Genomic DNA, 9,650 nt, shown 5'->3' on the forward strand with positions numbered 1-9,650 from the left:
ACGACCACTGGAGGGAGGGATAGGAGACAGGCATCCAGCGGTGGGGTTATGGGTCCTCCACCACCACCAGATAGAGGGGGCAGGAGAGATGATCCCGGGGCGGGTCCTTCTAGGGCTCAGACTCCGTCGAGGCCAGGCGGCTTCGAGGGAAGGAGTTCATCATAGCCTTAGAGGGCTCCCTATGTATCAATTTTGTACCATTTTGTATGATGACACCTTCGGGTGATTGTAGCCATATGATTTTGACATCATTGTATCATGACACTTATGATTATATATATATGAGATGATTCATCCTTGCGGCAGGTATATGCATGTGTACCTATGTGATGAGATGTTTCATGATGTATGTTTCTATGTGATGGTTATGATATGGATGCAAATATTTATATGATGCAATGCAATATTTTTTTGTTCTTTTATGTTTTATATGTGTATGCATGATGCAAATGTGAATGTATGTAATGCAGATGAATATGATAATGCAAATGTAAAATATGCTAACATGTGTTGTGTGCAGGATGTGATGCAATTGTGATATCTATATGTATGTATGAAATGCGTAATATGTGATTATGCAGGTGCAAACTACATGAAATGCAAATATTTTTGGCATGTCATTATACTCAGTCATGTGATAGCAGGCTACACGGACTCAAGAAGGATGATGGAGGTCAATCAAGAAAGGGGGATGGAAGATAGAAGATATGAAAGTGAAAGAGCTTCTTGTGTGTTATCATCATTGAGCTTTATTATGGCAAAATAGGTTATGACAATCGAGGCATAAGTTCGACCTAGAAAGTCATTGTACCCGTTTGCATGGAGATTAGACAGTCACAAACAAGGAATGTCCCAGTTCACACTAGACTCTCAGTGTCCTCATATCCTTGGACAAGTCATAGCATTACTAAGAGACAATTTACAGACAAAAAAAAAAAAAGGTGACGATACCCCATCCTCGCCTTTCTAGTCAAAGACATCCTGGAGATAGAATCTCTAGTCAGAGACATCCTGAAAAAGCTAAAAGACATGTCAGCAAAAAGATAAAATCAAAAGAAAACCAAGACTCGACACCAACATCCACTGTAGTCCTCAAGTTTAGTGTCTCTTGTCACTTGTATAAGTCTTATTTGATTGTGGTCACAATATTTTTCTTCACAAAAGGATAGATAGCACTGAACCATATGTTGTCTGAGTCTATTGAAAGATTTGATTTGTTGAAGCCCATTGTTGTTGTTGTGTCTCATGTGAAACTGACTGAATCCATGGAACTGATACTTTATTGCGGAGGAGACGAAACTTTATTGCGGATTGGCGATGCAAATGTTGCTTTATTACGGATTGTGTGCGGATAGACTGAAGAAAACTGGAAGAAACTGTACTCCTCAGATTGTGCAATGTTCGTAGTTCGACACCCATTACTAGACATAGGATTTGCCTTAGCCACAGATAGGAGCTGATTTATTATGAATGGAAAGGGGTGAAAAGGAATGTTTATTATTAATAGCTAACAAATCTTGGGTAGATCAATAACAAGCCATGATGGGATTGGGTAAGTTTATTATGGATGAATAGGTTGTGAGTGTGTGCAAAGTGAAAGGATGAAATGGAATCCTGAAGGAGGGAGGAGCAATGTCTCTACGCATGGCGCCGGTGACCCGGTTTTCACCATGGTACTTGCCCAGGGCGCCACCGAAGTGGTTTTCACCATTGGACGAAGATGTTTTTCTGTTTTTCAATTTTTATTTTTTTTTGTGTTACAAGGCACCTGTTTGCCAGGTTTTCACCAGGTAACGATTTATTTATTTTTTATGATTTTTTTTCTTTTTGAATTTATTTATTTATTTATTTTTTAATTAGGATACTTTGAAGAGTTATGTGTAAAACTTGCGAAGGTGCATGCTGTTGATAGGATCCTCCAAAGGTTCACCCTCTATGGTTGAGAGCTGATATGCACCAAATCCATATGCTGTTGTGATGATGTAAGGACCAAGCCAGTTTGGTTCGAATTTGCCCTTCTTCTCTCTGTCTTGCTGATTTTTAGGATTTTCTCTGAGAACCAAGTCACCTACCTCAAATGTGCGAGGCTTAACTTTATGATTGTAGTTGCGACTTATTCATTGTTGATAAGCCTTGAGATGATTAAAAGCAATTTGTCTTCTTTCATCCAATAGTTCAAGTTCTTGTAAGCGAGAGACCCTGTAGTCTTTGTCACTGATAATGTTTCACAAAGAGACTCATAAAGAGGGTAACTCAACCTCAATAGGCAAGATAGCTTCAGTGTCATAGACAAGTGAATAGGGTGTAGCTCCTATAGGTGTGTGGACGCTTGTGCGGTAAGCCCAAAGTGCAGGATTAAGTTGGATATGCCAATTGCGGCTAGCGTCGTCGACTGTCTTTTTCAGGATTTTAAGGATTGTTTTATTAGATGCCTCAGCTTGACCGTTACCTTGGGGGTAATAAGGTGTGGAAAAACGATAGGTAATATGGAAGTGGTCACAAAGTTCATGAACATCTTTATTTTTGAAGGGACGCCCGTTGTCGGTGATGATGGAAACAGGAATACCGTATCGACAAATGATATACTTGAGAATGAATGTAGCAATTTGTTTTCCAATGACTTGTGTAAGAGGCACTACTTCGATCCATTTTGTGAAATACTCTGTGGCAGTGATGATTAATTTATGACCATTGGAGGAAGGAGGGTGAATCTTGCCTATGAGATCGAGTCCCCATTGACAAAAGGGCCAAGGAGTCGCAATTGGTTGAAGTTCTTGTGTTGGTGCATGAATGTGGTCTCCATGAATTTGACACTGCTTACATTTCTTGACAAACTGATATGAGTCTTTTTCCATATTGGGCCAGTAATATCCAGTCTTGATGAGTTTCTTGGCTAAGGTAGAACCACTAGAATGTGGACCACATATCCCTTCATGAACTTCACGTAATGCAATCTGAGCTTTGTCCCCTTCTAAACATCTAAGAAGAGTGCCATCTAGACCTCAACGGTATAGGGTATTGGCTAAAATGATGTATCGAGAAGATTGGCGAATGAAAGTGCGACGTTGGTTATTGGATAGGTCAGGAGGAGGGGTATTGTCACGAAGGTATGTGAAAATGGAACCATATAAATGGGACTCAGGACCGACGATACATATCATCTCAATAGGAGTGATCTCATACAAGGGAACCAAAAGGTTATCCACCAAGAACTCATAGCGGGTTTCATTCTGTGGTAGATCAATTAGAGAAGCAATTGTAGCCATGGCATCCGAGGCTCGATTATGCTCTTTGGGTATCTGCTCAAAGTCTAACTTCATGAAATATTGTTTTAGGTCATCCACCATTCTTTTGTAAGACATTAATTTCTCATCCTTTGTTTGGTAGTCATTAGTTTCTTGACGAATTACAAGTTGAGAGTCCCCAAAAACCCGAAGTTCCTGGATCTTCCACTGAACTGTAATCCATAATCCAATTGTTAATGCCTCGTATTCTGCTATGTTATTAGTGCAGAGAAATGATAATCGATATGATTTTGGTATGGAATCCCCTTGAGGAGTTATGAAGAGGATGCCAACTCCTGCCGCATGCTGTGTGTATGAGCCGTCAAAGTATAGCTACCAAGGCTTTGTGTGTGACACTGTTAAGATGAATTCATCTGGAAATTCCAAAGTTAGAGAAACATCATCTATCATGGGAGCATCTGCTAACTGATCTGCAATAGTTTGTCCTTTTATTGCTTTCCTATCCACATACTCAATGTCGAACTCACTCAGGAGCATCACCCATTTGGCTAGTCGACCAGTAAGCGTTGCCTTATTGAGAAGGTATTTTAATGGATCGATCCTTGCGACCAACTTAGTTTTATGAGTTAGCATGTAATGTCATAATTTCTGTGAAGCAAAGACCACAACGAGACATGCATGCTCAATTGGTGTGTAATTTAGCTCATATCCCACTAATGTGCAACTGATATAGTATACTGCCTTTTCTTTGCCCTCAGCAACTTGTTGTGCTAAGAGTGCCCCCAACGCTATTGAAGTAGCTGATATGTATAGTAATAGAGGTTGATTTGGAACTGGTGGCATCAAAACTGGTGGATTCAAAAGATAATCTTTGAGTATCTGGAAACCCTGTTGACAGTTATCATCCCACTTGAATTTGATGTTTTTGTGTAGCAAATGCTGAAAAGGATTACATTTATCTGCAAGTTGTGCTATGAATCTTCGTATGGACTGGAGTCTCCCTTGCAAAGATCGAAGTTGACTGATATTTCTTGGTGGTCACATCTCTAGGATGGCCTTAACTTTTCCTGGATCGGCTTCGATTCCTCTTTTTGGAGACAATGAATCCCAGGAGCTTCCCGAAGGTTACTCCAAAGACACATTTCTTGGGGTTTAATCTTACTTTATATTTTTCCAATCGATCAAAAACGACTGAAAGTATGTCCAAATGTGTATCTTTGTCTATTGATTTGCCCAAGAGATCATCAACATAATCTTCCACAGTAACGTGCATGAGATCATGAAAGATAGTAGTCATGGCTCTTTGATATGTAGCGCTTGCATTTTTTAGCCCAAAGGAAATGACATTCCAGTAGAAAGTTCCCCAAGGACAAGTGAATGTTGTTTTGTGTTGATCCTCGGATGCGATTTTTATTTGATTATAACCAGAGAATCCATCCATCAAAGATAACATCACATGACCTGTTGTGAGATCTACAATCAAGTCAATATTTGGTAATGGAAAATCATCCTTCGAACAAGCTTTGTTGATGTCTCTGAAGTCTGTACATATTCTGATGCTACAATCTGGTTTACTGACAGGTACTAAGTTGGAGATCCATTCAGGATAATCAATTGGGCGTATGAATCCGACATTCAATAATTTTTCAAGCTCTGCTTTGACTAATAATGCCACTTGTGGATGCATCTTTCTTAATTTCTGTTTCACTGGTTTTGCCCCTGGTTTAACTGTCAAATGATGCATGACCAAATCCGGATCCGATCCAGGCATATCAGCGTATGACCACGCAAAATTGATTTGTTGCTCTGTGAAGAAACGTATGAATTTTGATCTTTCTGTCTCTATTAGAGATTGAGCCAGGAATATGTTATGTGGAACTTCTTCTGTGTCAATGTTTGTTTTGATGGTCTCCTCTACCAACATAGATGATTTTTATTCATATGATGCTGGGAGAATGTGGAGTCTTCCATCTTCAGGTGCCTCAGAGAGGTTTTCGCCCTCAGATACGTCCTTTCCTTTTACTTTTTTGGTGTCAGACAACGCCACAAGGTGGTTTTCACCATAAGATCCCTTGATTTGTTTTTATTTTTATATTTTTGTGACTGGAAGACCCGACACCCTCACCAAAATATGCCATGCTGTTGAGTTCTATAGTGTATCCTGCCTTATGGTCCCCAGGGGGAAGATCATCTCGTATGCCTAGATAATCAATAAAAGCTTTATCATTTTGAAATGTGTCAAACTGTGCAGGTCCTTCATGGTCCCAGTCAATGAGTTGGTGGTGAACAAGGGGAAGGCCTTTGATGTCTTCGAAGTTAGCAGGGCTAAGAGTGAAAATGTAGTTATATTCAGGTATGTCGAGGTAGTCATCAAGGTCATCATTGGCACTCTCCTCATCTGTCTCAATCATGAACGAATCCAAATTGTCATCACTAGTAGCGCATTCTGGGACATGTGTTCTCATTCTATGTGATTTCAACCTAGAACCTAGAGGCAAGGATTGTATGGGATCCTCAGGGGTTGTTGCTTGACCAATTTTGAATTTTCTATAAAATTCTTCTTCTTCTGTGGGTTCACCTGGTTCTCTAAATGTCTCGGTGAGTTCATAGTCATTGGTGGATTTGTCTGAATCCCATTCCCATTCATTGGAGTCTGTGGAATAGTGATTCTGTTGTTGAATTTTGGCATCTTTGATTTGTAATGCTTCTCCTACCTTTTGAGTGTTTACCTTGGAAGTCATGAAACCAAGTCCTTTAGAGCGTTCCTTTTTGAATGTCAATTTAGGTTGTAAAGGTTCAATGATGCCTTCCTTTCTTAAGCCAAGAGGAATTTTTCCATCATACCCAAATTTTTGTAGGATCTTGAACCCTTTGCCATATTTTTCACATGGTATGCTGATGTGATCTTGTCTATCATTTTCAGGGTCTTTGTAAAGCATTTTGTATAAGTCTTCTTCTTCCAGTTCACCCCATCTTTGAAAGATAGTAGGGTCCCATTTTAGTATAATGATAGATACCTGTTTATTAGGATGTGGTCTTCCATATTCTTTTGGTGAACTCATAACTTGTTGTAAGCACATGGTTTGATTCAAAGTGTATTCACCCATGCCCTTGTCCTGAAATTTCCCTTTAAGCTCACCTTGTTTTGATGTTGAAGGTTTTAATGATTCAGGATCAATGTATGCAGAAGAAAGGACAGCTTCCCTATTACTTGGAATGATCGTCCCAGTTTTTGGTCTCAAGTTATTGCAGTATATGAATGGATTAGGATCACCATTAACTGTTATCTCAACTCCGTTGTGAGGAAAATTAATGTATTGGTGATATGTAGATGGGACTGCCCTCATTTCATGAATCCAAGGATGTCCTAGTAATATATTGTATGTGAGATCCAGGTCTAGGACTTGACAAACCACATCCTTTGTAACTGGCCCAACTCTGAGAGGCAAGGTGACTGTGGCTTTGGATGAATGCTCTTCATCATCATATGCCTTGATGGTAATTTTTTTTGTAGAATTCACAACTTTATCTGAATATCCCAATTGTTTAATAGTGCTCAATGTACAAATGTTTAGACCTGCTCCTCCATCTATCAGGACTCCTTTTATTCGATTTTTGTGTATGAAGGCTTCAATGTGTAATGGTGCATTATGTGGCTGACTTACGAAGGCGTCATCGGCTTTTGTGAATGTAAGGGAGTGTGGAATGGAAAGGTATCCCACCATGGCTTGAAAATGGTCCACGTTCAGATCAATAGGGACATAAGTGTCTCTCAAGATTTTGTCAAGAATGGCTTTATGTGCGGGGGATATGCGTAAGAGCTCAAGGATTAAGATAAGCGCGGGTGTCTTCCCTAACTGTTCTACAAGGTCATACTCAGGTTTGGTTGCTGAGGAAGTGGTGTTTTTAGCTGGAGCACCTTGCAAAGTGAATTTACCTCGGTGAGTTGTAACATTACATTCAGAGGTAGGTTTGGAAGAAGATCCAATGCCTTTTAGGACAATCTTAGGTGTATGGGTATAATTCTCAGGCATTTTGTCCTTGATGATAATGGTAGAGACATAATTGTCCATTGAAATGTGATTGATAGTTGAATCATAGTTATAAGATGCTCTGGTATAGTTTGTTTGGTCATCTGTGGCTTTAGCTTTTCCCTTGTCATGTTTTGGGAATGGTTCTTTAAACATTTCATGTTCTTGATTGGATGAGTGTCCCTCAATCTCAATGTCACCTCTATCAATAAGATCTTGTATGATGTTCTTCAGTCGATGACAGTTTCCTATTTTATGTCCCTTGCTTTTACGAAATTCACAATATTCATCATCATTCCACCAATTTGGTTTAACCTTTGGCTCATATGGAGGCAAATCTAGGATTATTATGATTTTGTTTGCCACTAGCTTTTTGAAAACTGATTCTAGTGGTTCTCCCAATGGAGTGTACTTCCTTAGTGCCTTTGAAGTTGTTTGAGTATTCACCTGATTGTTTATAGAGCTTGATCCAGAAAAAATGATTTTGGGTTGTACTGTACGATTTTGGGTCGTACTGTATTGGCATCCACAACACCATCATTAACTGTGTTCTTGTTTTTATTCCAAAATATTGGCTTGTCTTTTCCTTTAAAGTCATCTTTGTTTTCCTTGAATATCTTAATGACTCCTTGTTCAATTAGGACCTTTTCTATTGCTAAGCCTTTTTCAATGACGTCCTTGAAGGTGGACAAACAAGCTTTTCTCAGGTCATAACCAATGTCTTTGTTAACATTCTAGGTGAACATCTCTACCATTTGTTTTTGTGGAATTTCACAAGAGCATCTACTAGCTAGATTTCTCCATCTCTGTAAAAATGATGAAAAAGATTCTCCATCCTTTTGCTTGGTGTTGCACAAGGTAGTGACTGATATGTTTGTCTCTATGTTGTATGAGAAATGTTGTATAAATGCCTCTGCTAAGTCACCCCATGACTTAATTCCAGGTGGAAGTTGGGAGAACCATTCCATAGCTTGATCACCTAAGCTTTGTGAGAATAATCTCATCAAATATGTCTCTTCTGCTGCTACCTCAATGCAAGCTGTGAAAAACTATCTTATGTGTGCCTTAGGATCCCCTTTTCCTCTGTACTTATCAAAATTAGGTGTCACAAAGTGTGTAGGAAATGGAGGCATTGGAATGCTTTTGTCAAATGGATAAGGACATATGTCTCTCATTGTGTAAGTTGGCTTTGGTGTATTTATGTCCTCCATTTTCTTTTGTAAATCCTTGATTTGCTGTTCCAAATTGTTCTTGGGTGGTGACCAACTTCTTGGACCATACCCCATGCCTGAACCACTGGGTGGAGGAGGAGCATGCTGCATATATGGATGATATTGATCATACACATGTTCATATGGAGGAGGTCTATAATGATGTTGCATATATGGACCACTTGGTATAGATTCATGATGAGGAACGAAATATCTGCTTTGTCCATGTATACCATACTCTACAGGAATGTCATGAGTTTGTTCTAGTGTGTTGCCCCCAAATTTGACACGGGGTTTCCTTATGTCCAAATTTTGAGCATGCCTTTGAATATCCAATTGCTTTGGTGGTTGATCCTTAGCATTGGTATGTGATTTAGTATATTTTTCTGCACAAGACTTCCATAATGGTCTGCAAAGGTGAGTATCATATGCTTGACCATGTGTGTATGGGACCTCTGGTTTTTGAAACAAAGATGATAGTGATTCAGGCACAAGATGTGGTCCTCTATTGCCTCCACTATTAGGCCTCCTTTGATCCATGTTGAGGTGAGGTTGTTGCAAAGGTCAATTTTCCATTATTTGAGACATGTCAAAATCATGAGGGATCTTGGCTCCACTTTGTGCCATCACTTGTAAGAAATATTGTCTATCTCTCCTCATTATTTCCTCAACCAATCTATTGAAACGGGGATCCATAATGGTGTCTTCCACTTCTGTTGAATGTAAAGAAAAGTTGTCCATATTATCATTGTGTGTATCATTGTTGTTTGTAGTGTCCATATGCTCAACATTTGGAATGTTTATATAAGCATCCATGTTAGGTAATGTAGTATGATCAAAATTGAAAAAGATACCATTGTCAAACTCATAGGAACTCATGTTTACAGACTCTTGAGCCTCTTTAGTTTCTCTCCTAGATTTTTGGGAACGGGTTTCAACAATGAACTAGGTATTGACCAAGATGTGTGAGACTAGATGAAAATGGAAAGAATATGGAAGACCAAGAGTTGGATGGAATGTAAATGAACCTGAGGTTTACTTGCAATGTACAAAGTGTAAGACCAAGTATGTATGTAGTAGAGTAGGTGTGGCTTCCGAAGAGATGATAGTTTCTCTTGATGAGGTAAGTTGACCTTGACTCTAAGTAAGACCAAATGAGATCC

This window comes from Cryptomeria japonica, chromosome 5 (genome assembly GCF_030272615.1).
Source record: "Cryptomeria japonica chromosome 5, Sugi_1.0, whole genome shotgun sequence".
Classification (NCBI taxonomy): Eukaryota; Viridiplantae; Streptophyta; class Pinopsida; order Cupressales; family Cupressaceae; genus Cryptomeria; species Cryptomeria japonica.